Here is an 18,529-nt window from a genome sequence, read left to right on the forward strand (position 1 = left end):
GGCCCCAGGGGCCAAACCCTGAGGTCGCAGGAGGGGGCCCAAAGCGGGGCTTGGGAGTGCGGTCCTGAGGGAGAGGGTCAGCGGCTGGGCCCCTTTCTCCCGCTGCCTACAGCCCCTCCATTACTGCTGCCAGGGGGCACCCCCTCCAGGGAAATGGGATAAGAGAGCAGCTCACCCGCTGCGGCAGACTGCCAGGTGGCTGAAGCCAGGAAGGAAGGCCTGGCCTGGCCTTGGCCTGCCTGCCCCAGAGGCCTGTGGGAAAAGGAGGGGTCTAGGAGGGTGAGAAAGGGGCTCGACCGGCTCAGGTCCAAGATGCTGCCACGCGTGGTGAGTCCCCCACAAGCTGGTGGACCGCGCTGGGGGCCAGCAACTGCAGGTAGACAGGAGGCAGCAGCTTCTCAAGAAACTCCTTCGCAGATGCCATCTCCAAGGACAGGAGCTGTGCCTGACACCGGGGTAGGTCTTGAACTGGACCCTGGCGGGTGTGACAACGGACCCGAGCTTCTCGGCTGTCAGGGCCCCAAACCGTACGGGAACCATGGGGTCCAGGTCCCCATGACACTGAAGGGTGGTCAGGTCCTTGGCACCGCCGTTGGCTGCCTGGGGGAAGGCCCGGTAGGGGCAGAGGCAACCAACAGCTCAAGGCCGCAGTGCCAACCAGAGGGCGGGGGCAGGTGAGGGCTGTGAAGGGACAGGGCTCCACCCTGTGAAAAGCCCCCCAGGACGATCTGATTGGCAGGGATCCCATTCTTCATCTCATGCTCAATCAAGGTCTTGATGCTCTCTGCTGCCTTCTTGATGCCAGCCTCGTCCTCTGGGGCATCTGGACTCAGCCCCATCAGGTCAAACCAGGAGGGCATCACCATCTTCATGTTGAGTGTGGCAGGGGTCCGAGGCGCATGGGGACAGGTGTACTTGACGTAAGGGAGCCGGATGGTGGAGAGGGCGTCAGCGCAGCTGTGCCCTGTGTCTCCAAGGCCACGTAAAAAAATAACCGCAGCTGTTTCCTGCTCAGCTCCAGACACAGTGGCAGCATCCGTGAGCGGGGGCACAGACATGGTGTTACCACACATACCCTGCAGGGCTCCACGGCTGGGGCCTCCACTCCTGGGGGTTTCAAGACCTCTCCAGAGATCCTCCTCTTTCTCCCGCCCAGACACACACTCTTCCCACTCTGCCGTCCTGCCTGAACTGAACAGATTTTTAATCTTCACCTTCAAACCTGAGCAAACAACCAAGGATTAACAGACAGCTGAAGAAAGCTTCTTTTGTGAAAGAAAAATAGCAGGAAAACAAACAAACAAAACCTAGAGGAGCCAGATTATACAAAGAAGAAAATGTTCAAAACCTACCATTAATATAAGAGAAATCTGATTCATGAAACAAGAGCTTCCTGATTTCAAAATTACTACAAAGCTACAGAAATCACCACAGTGTAGTAATGATATAGGATAGACAAAACCCATTAATTTTGAGGAAAAGGTCAGGCAATCCCAATTGAAGAATATTCTACAAAACATCTGATCAATAAACCTCAGAACTGTTAAGGTCAAAAAAACAAAGGAAAGTCTGAGAAACTGTCACAGAGCAGAGGAGGCTAAGGACGCATGATAACTAAATGTAATGTGATATCCAGGATGGGACCCTTCTGTTGACAAAGGACATTAGGAAGAAAGTAGTAAATTCTGGATAAATTGTAGAGTGTAGTTTTTAGTCGTATACTAATGTTGGTTCCTCAGTTGACAAATGTACCATGGTAACATAAGATATTAGCAACAGAGGAAACTCGGTGAGGAGTATACAGGAACTCTCTGTACTGTCTTTGCAATTTTTTTTCTCTGTGGATCTAAGACTATTCTAAAATAAAATGTTTATGGGAAAAAATGAATGTCTGCCGTGATATTCACCTAATGTTGAAAATGGTTATTTCTTGGGGGGGCAGGAGGTTGGCATCTTATACATTTTCTTCCTTTTTCTTTTTTAAAATATTTTTTACTTTCATTTATGTTCTTCTCTTTATTGTATAAATTATTTATAATAATCATGTATTTTTTCAAAACCATAACCTAGTTTTCCTTAAAAACAAAACTCAGGGGCTTCCCTGGTGGTGCAGTGGTTGAGAATCTGCCTGCCAATGCAGGGGACACGGGTTCGAGCCCTGGGCTGGGAAGATCCCACATGCCGCGGAGCAACTAGGCCCGTGAGCCACAATTACTGAGCCTGCGCGTCTGGAGCCTGTGCTCCGCAACAAGAGAGGCCGTGAGAGTGAGAGGCTCGCGCACCGCGATGAGGAGTGGCCCCCGCTTGCCGCAACTAGAGGAAGCCCTCGCACAGAAACGAAGACCCAACACAGCCATAAATAAATTAATTAATTAAATTAAAAAAAAAAAAACTCAACTGTTATGATGCCCAGGTTTCTGGCTTGGAATACTAGATGGCTGGTAGTTACCATGGCTAACTATTACTGCAATAATACTACAAAACTAACCACTGCAAACTCAGTGGCCTACATTGAACATTTATTTTTCTGGGGCTTCATAAATTGGCTCTGATTGGGTAGGCTGAGCTCCAGGCAGCAGGTTAGGTGCAAGTCAACTCCCTGTGTCTCTCATCCTCCTTGGACCAGTATCTAACCATTAGTTTTTCTCATGGCAACTGGACAAGACCACGGGAGAATGAGAAGAAACACATCATGCTTCTCAAAGCCTTGGCCCCAAACTGACCACTTTCACTTCACCAACCTCCCACTGGCCTTCACAAGTCACATGGCCAAGCTCAGCGTTGATCAGGCAGGGAAACATATTCTACCCTCTTTAGTAGGGTAGTACCGCAAAGTTACGTGGAAAAGAACATGGATGCATTATAATATAGAGAAGCCATGGAAAATTAAGTGCAGCGACTCAATCTACCTTAGTAGTGTAATTTAATGAGAGGATTAACAGTCATTCCCTACCTATGTTTTTATACAAAACAGGCATCAAACAACTGATTTTGTCCCTTATTTGAGATCAAGAGTAGGAACCTGGGTAGTCAGCACCCCTAGAAGAATTGGCCCACTCCCAGAGCAGGTTCCCCCATCTCTTTCTCTGGGAGTGGTGATGAGCGTTCAGGTTCTTCCACCCCCTCCCCTTACAACAGAGCCTAAGGAGTAGCAGAACCAATATTGACACTGCTCCACCACGAAGCTTCCCATCAACAAGGATTTTTAAATAACTGTGGCTCTCTCCACATAGGCCCGGATCACTTCTTTCCCTTCCTTTTCCAAACATAACTCTTCTTTTCACTTTACAAAGGTATTTGTAGGATTTTCATCTCAAGACAATAACTAAACTCTCTAAATGCTGATTAACCAATCAAACTCAACCTCAGTCACTTCCCAACCATGCCACTTGTGGGAACATCAGTGAACATCTCTAAGCCTCTATTTCCCATTCTGTAAAAGGAAGCAGGTAACACATGCCCTTCCTTCCTCAAATGGTTATTTTGAGAATGGATAAATTAATTCGCTAGTAAGCACTTTAGAATCTCTAAATTGCTCTACAACTATGTTGCTCTACAACTTATGTTCCTATTTAATTAAAAATTAATTTGAGTCTAGTCTACATGTTCTAAGAATTATTACAAAAACTTGATGATCTGATCAGGTTTTTTTTTTTCTTCTCTTGTCAAATATAATGAAGTGCAGAATTCGGTCTCATCAATTTCTTTTGCCTTTTTCTGACAGCTAACGCCACTGGCAGACATCCAGTAGGAACAAGTTTTCAGGCTTTGCCCAAAGGCAGCCTGTGATGTTATTCCTGGGGTAAATTATTCAGCTTCTAGTAAATTGCTGTGGAAATTAATATACAGCAGCATATTGCTAATAACTTAAATGTAATGTTTTATTGCTTTACACCTAACCTTATGTTTTTATTTATTAATAGGTATTTTGCATTTTAAATAAAGAAATGTCTTTCACTTTCATTATTCGTTATTCATGTAGTGTTAGTTAAACTGAAGGTTAGGTGTGACAGGAGTGAAATTTTCTAAATAATAATAGTGTGGGTAAAACATTCCATTAATATCACTGCATTAACTCCACAATTGGATGTTTGTTGCAATCTAGCTATGTGGCTCTGCTTTGGATTAGTTTTGTGTACAAAACTGTAGCTTTAATTAAATCAAAGTAGTTGCTAGTTATGCTTTATTTATGGATTTTTTATGCCAGAATAAAACAAAAAATAAGTTTCAGTACTAATAAAATATAAAAACTACTTTTCTTTCATCTGTAATTTATAAGTTGGTAACTGTAATAAGAAGGCATTAGTATTTTTCAATGCCTAGATAATGATGAATAGCTACTTGATTTTTTTTTAACTCGAAAACAAAAAAGTAAATAAAACTATTAATGGCAAATGTAACACTGGATGCTTTGCATAATATATATCTTGCTAAATAGAACTTGTGCCATTCACATATGAGTGGTGCAGATGGAGGTAGGCCTTCTGTTTGATATTTTTAGGGAAAAAAAGAAAAAAGAAAAAATTGTTCCCCAAGGGTTACCAATTCTGTTACTGAAGTCTTGAAAATAACAACCTCCATAGCCCAAACACAGCAATCAAAGGAATCAGCAGAGACAAACCAAGGCAGAACAAAAGACCCAAAAGGAGAAGGGTGAGCCCAGTGGGACAAAAGAGGGCTCAGATGAAGACAGGCTTTTCATGACTCTTGCCACAATTACACTAGGCTACTGACATGAAGTCACAGAATGCAACCACTAAGCAATGACTGAGGTGTATATATGTACGTCTACATTTCCTTTCCAGTTGTCAGCTTCACAAATGTTTTGTCCACAAGAAAAGAAAAAACACAGAGAGAAAATTTACCTGCAATGTAGGGTGGAAGAGTTGAGAACTAAGGTTGGACAGTTAGATTACCAGTGTAAGTACGGGCTCTACCAACTTGCTAGCTCTGTGGCCTTCCACAAGTCACACACCTTCTCTGCTTCAGCCTTGCAAGTAAACAACTGTTTATTACTAGCAGCGTTCTGTAGGTTGTTACAGGATTAAAAGATAGAATACATTGAAGCACTTTTTAGTAAAGGGCCAAAATAAGATCCTAAATATTATATTTCAGTTTCAGTATTTGACCTATTTGAGCATCATTACCCCTAGACGATTCAAATGTTTTTGTGGGCACATACATATCGCTGGTCAAATGTATGTTTTGACAATGTCTGTGTGGTTTGGATTAATATAGGCAGGATTTTATAAGTAAAAATTTTCACTTTGAGATATAGGTAATCTGGTTTTTAAGTTGCTTACATCCCATGAGTAATTGCCAAATTTTTTATTTTTGGTTCAGTCAGCACAGTCTCTCGAACGTATTAATTTGTTCTTCACTCTGGCCATTTACAACCCAGTATAAGTGTCTGTTCTGCACAAGAGCCATAAAGAATAACACGAAATCTTGCACAAAATCTTGCATGTCTGGCAAAACGGCTGGTTTGGCTAAAGTCATCAACATGAGGTAACCCATCTGAGAGAGCATTTAATTGAACAACAAATTTGAAATACAGGAATTAGTATTAGCTCATAAGAAAAAAATTGCTTCTGTTCTTTTTGGTTTAGATTATCCAGATGATCTCAGTCAATTCTTGGTTCCGCAAGTAGAGCTAGGACAATTAAATACTGAAATATCCTGGAATACTCCTGACATATTGTATACTGATCCATTACCATGGGCCTTTCCTCAGAAGTCACTGGGATTACTGCCTGGATTGCAAAATTGAAGTTTGATTTATGCTATCCAGTTCATTTAATCCCCACTTGCATGAGTAATTGCATTGTAATTCCCACATGGTTACACACAACCCACCAGCCTGGAGTTTGAAGCAGACAAGTAATTCCATTTAACAGCTGTTAAAATAGGGGAATCCACAGGTAGCTCTCATTCAAATGTTAATTGCTCTCAGTGCTTCACTCATAAACCCACCCTGAAGTCAGATACTTTAGGCTCTACTGAGAGGAGATATAAAAGTAAGATGAGTTACAGACATCCTGACAGAAAAGGAGGATGGATTCAGTCTTGGGTCTGGATGTGCCTTGGCCCTGGAATCAATATCGGCATGGAAATCAAACAGTGAACGATGTTTGTGAGGCAGTATTTGTTTCCCAGATGGTAAAGAGTTTGCAAAAAGACTCCTAGGGCCCAATGGTGAGTCAGTCAGAAAACATTTGCAAATTCAGGTTGTAAAAAGAGGCTGGAAGGAGTCAATTGACAAATTGCCAAACTATAAAACTATACTGAGTCTGTTGACAGTTCTTTTGGAATACACTAAATGAAGAGTGGATTTGGAACTAAATAAATGAACGTGGCAATTTTATTGGAGCTGACCATTTTGAATGTTGCATAGACAATCACTTTGTACATGGTTTTTCAGCAAAGTGCCTGGGATACTAGATTATCTTTTACCAGCAACTCTTTAGAGAAATGAGGAGTCTAAGGGGGGAAAAAAAATCAATAGCATGATTTGGAGTGAGTCAGTTTGCCACTTTGGACCTCAGTTTCTTCCTCTGTAAAATGAAATGATTAAACTAAATGGGTCTCTGAGGTCCCACCAAGGTTCAATTCTTGGGTTTCCAGTATTTGACTATCTCTAGGGTCACTGAAAAAAAAAAAAAAACAGGAATAAGTATTCTTATTCAGATACAATAAAAATGCTAAGCTCTAACTGAATAGGCTAGGGAAACAACCATGATTATCTGCAGGTATATCAGGTCTCAGCAAACAAAGGTACAATTAGAGTCAAACGGGGTGATCCAAGAGGAAAAATGGGGACTTTCTGTGGCTGACTTGCCTCAGAATTCTTAATTCCTTTTGTCCATTCAAACTCAACTGTCCAAATTTAATTTTTTGGTCATTTAATTACATTTATTAAGTATTAGTAAGTACTTACTATCTGCCAAATATTCTTGAGATGCAAAAATATACACCAAAAACTAATGGCTAATAATTATAGATTTAATTCAGTTTTTCTTTTTCATGTAAATGCACAAGATATCACTCACATTTCCACTTTCATGTTATGTTGTAGGCACTTCTAGTGGACAGACAATGCATATAAACAATTATTTTTATAGTCACTCTATGAACGCCCTTTGTTGATGGGGGTGACACTGATGATAAAGAATTTTATCCCAAGAATTTTCCTATCTTTTGGTACTTGAATAGCTGGAGATTTGGGGAATTCAGTTACACTTATGAAAGTCATCTTGAATCTAGAGACAGATGTGTGTGTATGTGTGTGTGTGTGAATGTGTGTGTATTCTTCATCAATTTAAAAAGATAATTTTCCAGTAATGGCAACTGATTTTGATGTACTGTGTGAGTTTATAAAAATCTTATTTCAGGGGCTTCCCTGGTGGTGCAGCGGTTGAGAATCTGCCTGCCAGTGCAGGGGACACGGGTTAGAGCCCTGGTCTGGGAAGATCCCACATGCCGCGGAGCAACTGGGCCCGTGAGCCACAATTACTGAGCCTGCGCGTCTGGAGCCTGTGCTCCGCAACAAGAGAGGCCGCGATAGTGAGAGGCCCATGCACCGCGATGAAGAGTGGTCCCCACTTGCCGCAACTAGAGAAAGCCCTTGCGCAGAAACGAAGACCCAACACAGCCATAAATAAATAAATAAATAAATAAATAATTTTTAAAAAAATCTTATTTCATTTATAACATTCATGGATTATTGTCATTTTTTTAAAATTATTTTTTAAATAATTGCATGCATATGAAAATAGCAAACATATATACACACAGAAAATGTGGGCTTGCCTCCTTCAAAAAAATGTATAGACTTCAGAATATAGACACATAGATAGATAGATAGATAGATAGATATAATATCCATCTCATTGGTTTCTAATTCTTCTAATATTTTTTCTTTCTCAATTTGCTTCCCTTCCATTCATTTGTTCTATTAGCTACTCTTACTTACTGCTCCTCTCTTCACCCATAGTTTTTGTCATCACACTATTCTAAAAGATTTTCTCAATTTCTACAAGTGCATCCTCTGGTCATTTCTTGGAGCTACACTGCCAGGATAAAATGAGGTGCCCAAATTTGGATAAGAGGTCAATCTTAGAAGCTCTATCACAAATGACTGCAAGAAGCCAAGGTGCTAACACACATTCCACCGATTCTTGCTCCTGTCTCCTCCATATAACTTTATATTGCTACAAATTACTCCTCACATGCATTAGAGAGTCCCCAGGAGATATTTCACACGTGCTCACAAACCATTCCAAACTCACTTGGTGCCTCTGCTGCTCCACTGGGTCCCACAGTTCTTTCTGGGAACCGCCATGCCCTTTCCTCCAATGTGAATCCCCTCGTTAGTACAGCTACTAGCACTAGTATCTTCTGCCCAGTGGTGCTCTGGGACCCAGGAGATGCCAAAGCAACATGGTTTTCTATTACCACATTTCTCAAAATAGCCAGTCCACAATCCCTCTGTTACCAAGAGTAAGGAGGTCCTGCCAGAATGTAAATGAACCCTCTTCTTCCTTTATCAAGAATGTCTTGCTATCATAAAAAGAAAAATGTCAGCTGAAGTAAACAGTGTGCTCATTGACATGGTTGATTTAGGTTCTGATTCAAGCTCCTTATCTCATCATGGACCAATTTATAGACTGGCTCCAGTCCCCGGACCACACTTTGCATATCTCTGCTCTATTATGCAGTGAGGAAGAACAAGGCCTCTCCCTACTGTGATCTTCAACACTTTACAGGGTATCTGAGCAGTAATGCTGATGCCCCAGGGCTTGGAGAGTTTCCAGGGAAAGAGCTCTTTTACATTTATTCAAGTGGGAGTCACACTTGAGTCCAGTGAGAGGCAACACTGGACTGGTGTCGAAACTCATGCTCGCCTCACAATCAGCCCACTCCTCCAGTCACTAAGGTCTTTTGCCTAGCAAGCTCCTCATGCCAGATTCTTTCCTCCCTTACAATGAGTTCTCTTCCAAGAGGCTCCTTGAGCTTCATGTAAATGGGCCTCTTCCAGGTCTGTCCCACCAGATCACCAGACATGTCTTATGCAACTTGACACACAACCTTGTAAGCAGAGTGGAACTCAAGCTTGATTCATTCTCAAGGTCCTTATTCATTTGCTCACCATTTGTTGAGCAGTATGTGCTAAGTAGCACATGGGGTACAGAGGTGGTTAGGGCATGGTATTCACCAGAAGGGACCTGGAAAATAATGTCAGATAAGGTATGCATACAAATGCATACAATATTACATGAATTCCAATTAGTATAATGAGACAAGTATAAAATGTTTATAGAAGACAGATGTGACGTGATAAAAACAGAAAAATATTTGAGTAAGAAGCTACATTTAAGCTAAGTTTTAAAGCATGTTTATGATTTATGATTAGGGAGGAGGGTTAATGGAGAAGCAGCAGTAAGGCGACTGTGAGACTCAAACTGGATGTTTTCATCTGTGTTCTCCTGGACTCACTCCACGCCATGCAAGAGGAATTCGGTGATATTGCTCACATTCTGATCTTTACTGACTGCATAAAATAATAATAGCAAATGCTACAAAGGTAATGCTGTACCCACTACAATTTTTATCATAATCTTAGCTTATACAATATAAACATTAAAGAAGGAAAGAATATGATTTCTGGTGTTTTGTCAGACCAGTGCTTTGAGGATGTGAATAAAAGGACAATGATGAATCTAAATGGTTTGAAAGCTAATTTCATAGCAGCTATATTTGTGCAAGATGGTGATTATTATCTTGGGAGGCCATATGATTATTTGAAAGCATTTCTCCTTAAGTCAGAGAAAACTTTTATGCTATCAGTAATTTCCTTGCATTTTTTCCCTACTAAACTTTAATAGCTTCCTGTGCTCCCAGTTAGATTGATCTGGATCTCATTAACGCACAGTCTAAAAGCTTTTGTTTATAAAAATGAATAATTTGATGAAGAATGGCAATTAGGAGTTGTTTCTTTCAAAGCAATTTCAGTCAATTTAATGCAAACCACTAGGTGTATTTGATTCCATTTTGAGACTCCTGCTTCCTATTATGTTTCATGTGAACTCAATTTCTCATTGATCCCTGAAAGAAAACAATAACTCACCAAAAACACTACCTCCCATTTCTTGTGGTAAGATGTTTACACATATGAACACATGAAAAGCAACTTTTCTCACATCATTTAATAAAAGATAGTGGTTTCCCAGGGGCAGCTAACACCCTATGAGTCCCAAGGACTCAACACCAGGGAATATTTTGTCCTAGGCTTGCCTCTTAAAAGAAATGCTATTCTTAAAAAAAAAATTAATATATACAGATCCTTCATGGTTAGTACAGGGAAGGAAAATTATTGGAGGGATATCTGAACTACATGGGTCTGCTGTCCCCAAGATCTCCTTTTCCCTTGGGGACTCATTAATTTCCACTGCAGTTATCCTCAGGCAGAAAGAAGAGCCCCTTCACAGGGCTCATATCGTGCTCCTCTTGCACTGCCGAGGCAGTCCGACACACTTAAATAAGACTCATGGGAGGTCAGGGAATAACAAAAGGAAACCCAATGTGGAGAATGTTGGCTTTAGATCACCTGACTTGTAAGGCATAGCTGACTCAATATGGTCTCAGGCCACGTGTATCCTTGTATGGCCTCAAGAAAAGAGGCATCTTGTCTAAATCCCTCTCTTCCCAGTAAAATGGTGAAGATATAGAAAGACCCCATCTTTCACTGATCAGCGAGAAGGTACAGTCATCAGATGTCTTAAAGTCGAACCTGAGGGAGTGAGTTTAATCCTTCCCTTTCATGCAACAGCACAGCAGTACTCAAACTGCAGTGACCACAAGTGTCACTAGAGAGATGAGTGAACATGAGAATCTACACAAAGTTTGATTCTGTAGAACTAGGGTGGTACCCAGATAATTGTATTTTAACAGATATCCCAGGAGATTTTAATGCAAGTTCTTTGAGTCACACATTGATAAACTCTACACTAGAGACTTTGCTATGACTTTTCCAGAGATTTATTTTCTGGTTATTGTCTCTGGGAATGACCTCCGGGGAAGGCCAAACCTTATCCCTAAGTCTCAGCACAGTCTTTAAGTTTCAATAGGCTTAACTGACCATAATGATCCTTTCAGAATGGTACCCAATTACATTTATATGAGACAGACGTAGGATAATACAGGTTCTTCTATATAGGACCTGCCACTACCTTTCACAGGGAACTTGAAAAAGTCATTTACCTATGTCCCTAAAATGAAAAGGTTTGGCTAGATCTACAGTGCAGGTATTTATTCCAACATACAAAACACATTTATTGAATGCCTACTATGTGCTAGGCACTAAAGTTTCCAACTCGTTTCTCAGTGGGGACCTTTCAAATTCTAAAACTTCTACACACCACCTTCTCCGCATGATTGCTAACAGATTTCAGGTTCTATCAAAGTAGAAGAAAGTATCGTCAAATCACTATTATGGTTTCAGGAACACTTTAAAATAACTCCATTTGATACTATTCAAAATAGCATTTAAATTGGTTTGAAAACTAGTGAGAAAGAGTACATATGAGATATTTTACTTCAGCTAAAGAAAACGATTGGTGTCCATATGGAATTACAGACCTCACACCACAACCCTGAGATTCCCCTGAGATCCACAGGCTGCAGCATGGAAACCACACAACTAGAGGCTCTTCGAGGATTTCAAAGATCCCTAAATTCCAACTTACTGAGACTCTAAGACTGAGATTATTAATAGGAAATGTATTGGTAAGTTAAAAGTTATTAATTAAATATTAATATTAATTAAATTTTTAATAAAAAATTAAAGTATATAACCTGATTTCCTTCTTATTTCTTCTTTCAGAATGTCAAAAGCTGGCTGAGAATGGAATAAAATTCTCAAGATGCAAACCACTCAGTTGTAAGAAGAGGCATTTATGACAAGAGTACATAGAACCATGAAATTAACTTGATCAGTTTTATTTTAATTTACCTTAGGCCATACTAATTGATTGTTTTTTTTTTTTTTAAATTCACGTTCTTTTATTTATTTATTTATTTATTTATTTATGACTGTGTTGAGTCTTCGTTTCTGTGCGAGGGCTTTCTCTAGTTGTGGCAAGTGGGGACCACTCTTCATCGCGGTGCGCGGGCCTCTCACCATCGCGGCCTCTATTGTTGCGGAGCACAAGCTCCAGACGCGCAGGCTCAGTAATTGTGGCTCACGGGCCCAGTTGCTCCGTGGCATGTGGGATCTTCCCAGACCAGGGCTGGAACCCGTGTCCCCTGCATTGGCAGGCAGATTCTCAACCACTGCGCCACCAGGGAAGCCCTAATTGATTGTTTTGATTGGCTTATGCCTATAATACCAAGCCTAACTGTATTCAAAGTATTAGAGTGGCATTCTAAGTGCCCTTCTATTTTCACGACTATTTCTGGGAACTACAGACAAGACATCAAGTGGCCCAGTATCATCTTCATTACAATTTGGTCAACCTCAACCTTGGGGGAGCAATTTTGTCTATATCACCATAGAGACTAACAATCTGCACAAGTTAGTCAATTCAGTTAGAAATTTATTAAACTACGTTTAAATTTATTTTTATAATAATGTAAGCAAACACCTACATGGAATCACTTAGTGTTTTTTTTTTAACTGAGTGTGTTAGGTGTAAATCTGACCCCCGCGTGTGGTCTCCTTATGAGCCCTGAGCACCTGTCATTCAACGGGCTGATCCTGATGCCCATCAGAGTGTCTGCACATAGCAGATGCTTCACAAATTTGCATTAAATGAATGAATGAATGAACCAATAAAGGTAAATGAATGCTTTTTCTCTGTTTACTTTGTATCATTTAACAGATAGATACATGCACTTTCTTTTTTTTAAGCCTTTACGCTTCCTATGCTTTGGTCTTAAATATCATTTAGTGACCAGGAAATTTTAACATTCATTCCTGAAGTACCTATCTCATTCATCAATGACTGTCTTACCTGCTGAAAGAATTCAGCTCCATGCTCTCTACACACAAATGCAGGTCTCTTGAATTTTACTACCACTAAACTGAAGGTCAATTTATTTAACAGCAATCCATTGAACACCAACAATTAATGGTGCAACGAAGGACAAAACAGAGCATTCAGACTCAAGCCCTATCTGGAAGATCTTAAAATGTAGTGGGAGAGAAAGCACTTATACATAATAAATACTTAACAAACTGTTAATAAATGCTACAGAAAAAGTACAGGTAAAGTGTTACAAAAAGTAATTAAATCAGCTATAGTTACTCTTAACTGGACTTGTGTAAAGGCTCAGAGAAAATGCCTAAGAAATTCAAGCCAATTTCAGTAGTCCTATTTCATCTGTTCTTTTGTGAGCAAAAATTCCCACTGACCTTAATGTTAAATAGGTGATTCACTATTTATTCACAAGTCTCTACTATTTCATTATAATACATAAGTATGTAATTAAATGTTCATGCCCAAATCCAAGAATCTCAAACAAGTTTCTTTGCCTGAAATTGTAAGCCCTTAATTTTATACTCACCTATCTATCTACCAAGATTCCTAATATAATAATTTGGATTTAAGCCACAACTGATATTCAAATGTTAGATGCAGTCTTGGTAAGTCCAATGCAATAGTGATTACTTTTCAGTAGTGTGCCAAACCTGTACTGTTTGTATCAGTAGTCATCTGATCCGTTAATTTTAGGTGATAGCATCTGAAGACCTTTTATTCCCAAAGTTGAAACTTAGGTTGTAGCATTTAGAGGCAGGCCAATTACCTGATATAGCTTTTGTTTTTTTATTGTACTTTTATTTATTTTGGGGGGGGGGGTTTGGAACTGTTTATTGACTTGTCATTAGCAGACCCAGACCCATTTGGGGTAACAAGTGATGTGGTCTTAATTCCTTTATTTGCTTTTTTTAAATTGTACTTTTAAAGTTTCAATCTCTATGTTACATTAGGAAGATGCAAAACTATTTTTCTAAGCGTCACCAGCGTTTTGCCGAGTAAGATAGATTTTTAAGGGGAAGAATTATTCGTGACATAAAATCCACTAAAATACACCTGTTACCTCTCAAGTTGAAAGATTAAAGGATTTAGATAAATATGTAGAGGTAAGAATAATACCAGAATCCAGCACCAGTGCCATTTTTGTGTAAAAATGACTGATAGTAATTTACATCTCACATTGGATACACAAAATGTTGTCAAGCCTGATTAATACTAAAACTGATGGTATCTTTTTCAGTTTAATAACGTGGATTCCAATTACTCTACCTGCTATGATTAAGGAGAGGCCACAAAACATTTGATAATTACTAGATGAGACTGTGACAAATTTTTTTACTGGCCTGAATTTTTCCAAATTGCTAAGATAGTTTAAAACTATTTAATAATGCCCTGAATGCAAACAATGTATTTACCTGAGGTAGACTCAGTCTTTAGGAACCTGAAGTTTGGACAGTTTAGGGGATCCCAGGAGGGCCTGGGTAAAGAACACAAAATTACTAGTACAAAATCAAGTACAGCACCTTGAAAGGGTCCAGATCAAGAGAGAAAACCTGAAGCATAAGCATCCTCAGCTTCATGGTAATCCCCTCTGACCAAAATTTACAGTTTTTAACAATATGTTTGGTTTTAAAGGCTCGCCATACAGAGGCTGGCTCAGTTCTCCTAGATAATAATAACATAGTTATTATTATAACAATAATAACATGATTATTCCTATGAATTGTGCCTGATGATTTCTACAGTCTTTCTTGCCAGATGCTGCTGGTAGTATAATATGACTGATATTCTATGTAGAGTTTATCCTGCTGGTAGATAGCAGGCTTAAACTTCAGAAGAGATGAATTGCATTGTTAAATTACTATATCCTTTCTTTCCATCTGAAAAAAAAAAGTTACAAAATTTTGCAGATAACCATATGTTTCAGAGAAGCCTTAGATTTTTATTATTATTGAAATTAACTTAACAAATATCAATTCAAGCTTTGATCTCTAGATACTTTGATCAATAAAACAAAAAATTATAATTATTCATGCATTTGGCCTTTCTTTAAATCTAGCCGGCCTAAGTCTCCAAAAGATTTTTTATAGATTGAAACTAGATTCTCCCAAGTGGATTGATTTCTTCAAGAAAATTAAAGCAGTGCAGAAAAGAAGAAAGTTATTGCATAAATTGTCTTGGTTTTTGATCAAAGATAGATAACTGTTTTCCTACTTTTAGTTCTAGAGAGTAAGGAAGAAGGCCTTGTAACAAAAGGCTTTCTTGACTTTTAATACTGGAAAAGAAATGATTGAATACTATTCTCTCCTTTAAAATTCATCCAAAGATTTTTCTCAGAGGCCATAGGGTTTTGATAGAACCCTAACATAAGCATGTGCAGAAAGTTTGTATGTGTGTTCATATATATAATAGTCTGACCTCCACATCCACAGGCTCCACATCTGCAAATCCAACCAACTACAGTTTAAAATATTCAGAAAAAATATTCCAGAAAGTTCCAAAAAGCAAAACTTGAATTTGCCAAGAGCCAGCAATTATTTACATAGCACTTACATTGTATTTACAACGATCTACATATCATTTACATTGTATTAGGTATTAAAAGTAATCTAGAGATGATTTATATGGGAAGGATGTTTGTAGGTTATATGAAAATACGACGCCATTTTATATAAGGGATTTGAGCACCTATGAGTTTCGGTATCTGAGAGGGTCTTGGAACCAATCCCCTATGGATACCAAGGGCTGACTATACATATACATATACATACACACACACACACACACACACACACACACACACACACACAGAAGGAGAGAGATATTGTGAGATATCTCAGGCGGGGGCTGGGAGCTGAGGCTCTGGCTTCGGAGGTCGGATTCCAGGGAGAGGACTGGGGTTGGAGGTGTGAACACAGGCTGAAGGGGGCTAGTGCGCCACAGCTAGCCGGGAAGGAGTCCGGGAAAAAGTCTGCAGCTGCCGAAGAGGCAAGAGACTTTTTCTTGCCTCTTTGTTTCCTGGTGTGCCAGGAGAGGGGATTAAGAGCGCTGCTTAAAGGAGCTCCAGAGACGGGCGCGAGCCGTGGCTATAGCGCCGACCCCAGAGACGGGCATGAGACACTAAGGCTGCTGCTGCAGCCACCAAGAAGCCTGTGTGTGAGCACAGGTCACTATCCACACCGCCCCTCCCGGGAGCCTGTGCAGCCCACCACTGCCAGGGTCCCGTGATCCAGGGACAACTTCCCCAGGAGAACGCACAGCGCCTCAGGCTGGTGCAACATCACGCCAGCCTCTGCCGCCGCAGGCTCACCTCGCACTCCATACCCCTCCCTCCCGCCCCCACCGCCTGAGTGAGCCAGAGCCCCCTAATCAGCTGCTCCTTTAACCCGGTCCTGTGTGAGCAAAGAACTGATGCCCTCAGGCGACCTACACTCAGAGGCGGGGCCAAATCCAAAGCTGAACCCCAGGAGCTGTGGGAACAAAGAAGAGAAAGGGAAATCTCTCCCAGCAGCCTCAGGAGCAGCAGATTAAATCTCCACAATCAACTTGATGTACCTGCATCTGTGGAATACCTGAATAGACAACATATCATCCCAAATTGAGGAGGTGGACTTTGGGAGCAACGATATATATATATATATATATTTTTTTTTTTTTTCTTTTTCTCTTTTTCTGAGTGTGTATGTGTATGCCTCTGTGTAATTTTGTCTGTATACCTTTGCTTTTACCATTTGTCCTAGGGTTCTGTCGGTCTGTTTTGTTTTTCTTTTTGTTTTTTTAGTATACATTTTAGCACTTGTTATCACTGGTGGATTTGTTTTTCGGTTTGGTTGCTCTCTTCCTTCTTTCTTTCTATTTTTTTTTCTATTTCTTTATTACCTTTTAATTTTTTTATTTTTAATAATCATTTTTTATTTTAATTATTTTTTTTTCTTTCTTTTTTTCTCCCTTTTCTTCTGAGCTGTGTGGCTGACAGGGATTTGGTGCTCTGGCTGGGTATGAGGCCTGTGCCTCTGAGGTGGGAGAGCCAAGTTCAGGACATTGGTCCACCAGAGACCTCCCAGCTCCAGGTAATATCAAACAGCAAAAGCTCTCCCAGAGATCTCCAACTCAACGCTAAGACCTGGCTCCACTCAATGACCAGCAAGCTACAGTGCTGGACACCCTATGCCAAACAACTAGCAAGACAGAAACACCACTCCACCCATTAGCAGAGAGGCTGCCTAAAATCATATTAAGGTCACAAACACCCCAAACACACCACCAGACGTGGTCCTCCCCACCAGAAAGACAAGATCCAGCCTCATCCACCAGAACACAGGCACTAGTCCCCTCCACCAGGAAGCCTACACAACCCACAGAACCAACATTACCCACTGGGGGCAGACACCAAAAATTACGGGAACTATGAACCCACAGCCTGCGAAAAGGAGACCCCAAACACAGTAAGTTAAGCAAAATGAGAAGAAAGAGAAACACACAGCAGATGAAGGAGCAAGGTAAAAACCCACCAGACCAAACAAATGAAGAGGAAATAGGCAGTCTACCTGAAAAAGAATTCAAAGTAATGATAGTAAAGATGATCCAAAATCTTGGAAAGAGAATAGAGGAAATACAAGAAACGTTTAACAAGGACCTAGAAGAACTAAAGGGCAAACAAACAATGATGAACAACACATTAAATGAAATTAAAAATTATCTACAGGGAATCAGTAGCAGAATAACTGAGGCAGAAAAACGGATAAGTGACCTGGAAGATAAAATACTGGAACTAACTACTGCAGAGCAGAATAAAGAAAAAAGAATGAAAAGAATTAAGGACAGTCTCAGAGACCTCTGGAACAACAATAAAAACACCAACATTCGAACTATAGGGCTCCCAGAAGAAAAAAAGAAAAAGAAAGGGACTGAGAAAATATTTGAAGAGATTATAGGTGAAAACTTCCCTAATATGGGAAAGGAAATAGTTATCAAGTCCAGGAAGCACAGAGAGTCCCATACAGGATAAATCCAAGGAGAAACATGCCAAGACACATATTAATCAAATTTTCAAAAATTAACTACAAAGAAAAACTATTAAAAGCAGCAAGGGACAAACAACAAAAATATACAAGGGAATCCCCATAAGGTTACCAGCTGATCTTTCAGCAGAAACTCTGCAAGCCAGAAGGGAGTGGCGGTATATATTTAAAGTAATGAAAGGGAAAAACCTACAACCAAGATTACCCAGCAAGGATCTCATTCAGATTCGACAGAGAAATTAAAACCTTTACAGACAAGCAAAAGCTGAGAGAGTTCAGCACCACCAAACCAGCCTTACAACAAATGCTAAAGGAACTTCTCTAGGCAGAAACACAGAAGAAGGAAAACACCTACAATAACAAATCCAAAACAATTAAGAAAATGGTAATAGGAACATACATATCGATAATTACCTTAAAGGTAAGTGGACTAAATGCTCCAACCAAAAGATATAGAATGGCTGAATGAATACA

The 18,529-nt window shown here is 40.1% G+C and overlaps 1 pseudogene; it reads right to left on the reverse strand.

The window, feature by feature from the left end:
* Positions 1-301: 301 nt before the first annotated feature.
* LOC118893973 lies at positions 302-1,141 on the reverse strand (annotated as a pseudogene).
* Between the last annotated feature and the right edge of the window lie 17,388 nt (positions 1,142-18,529).

Source organism: Balaenoptera musculus, chromosome 4, assembly GCF_009873245.2.
Source record: "Balaenoptera musculus isolate JJ_BM4_2016_0621 chromosome 4, mBalMus1.pri.v3, whole genome shotgun sequence".
In the NCBI taxonomy this organism is placed as follows: domain Eukaryota; kingdom Metazoa; phylum Chordata; class Mammalia; order Artiodactyla; family Balaenopteridae; genus Balaenoptera; species Balaenoptera musculus.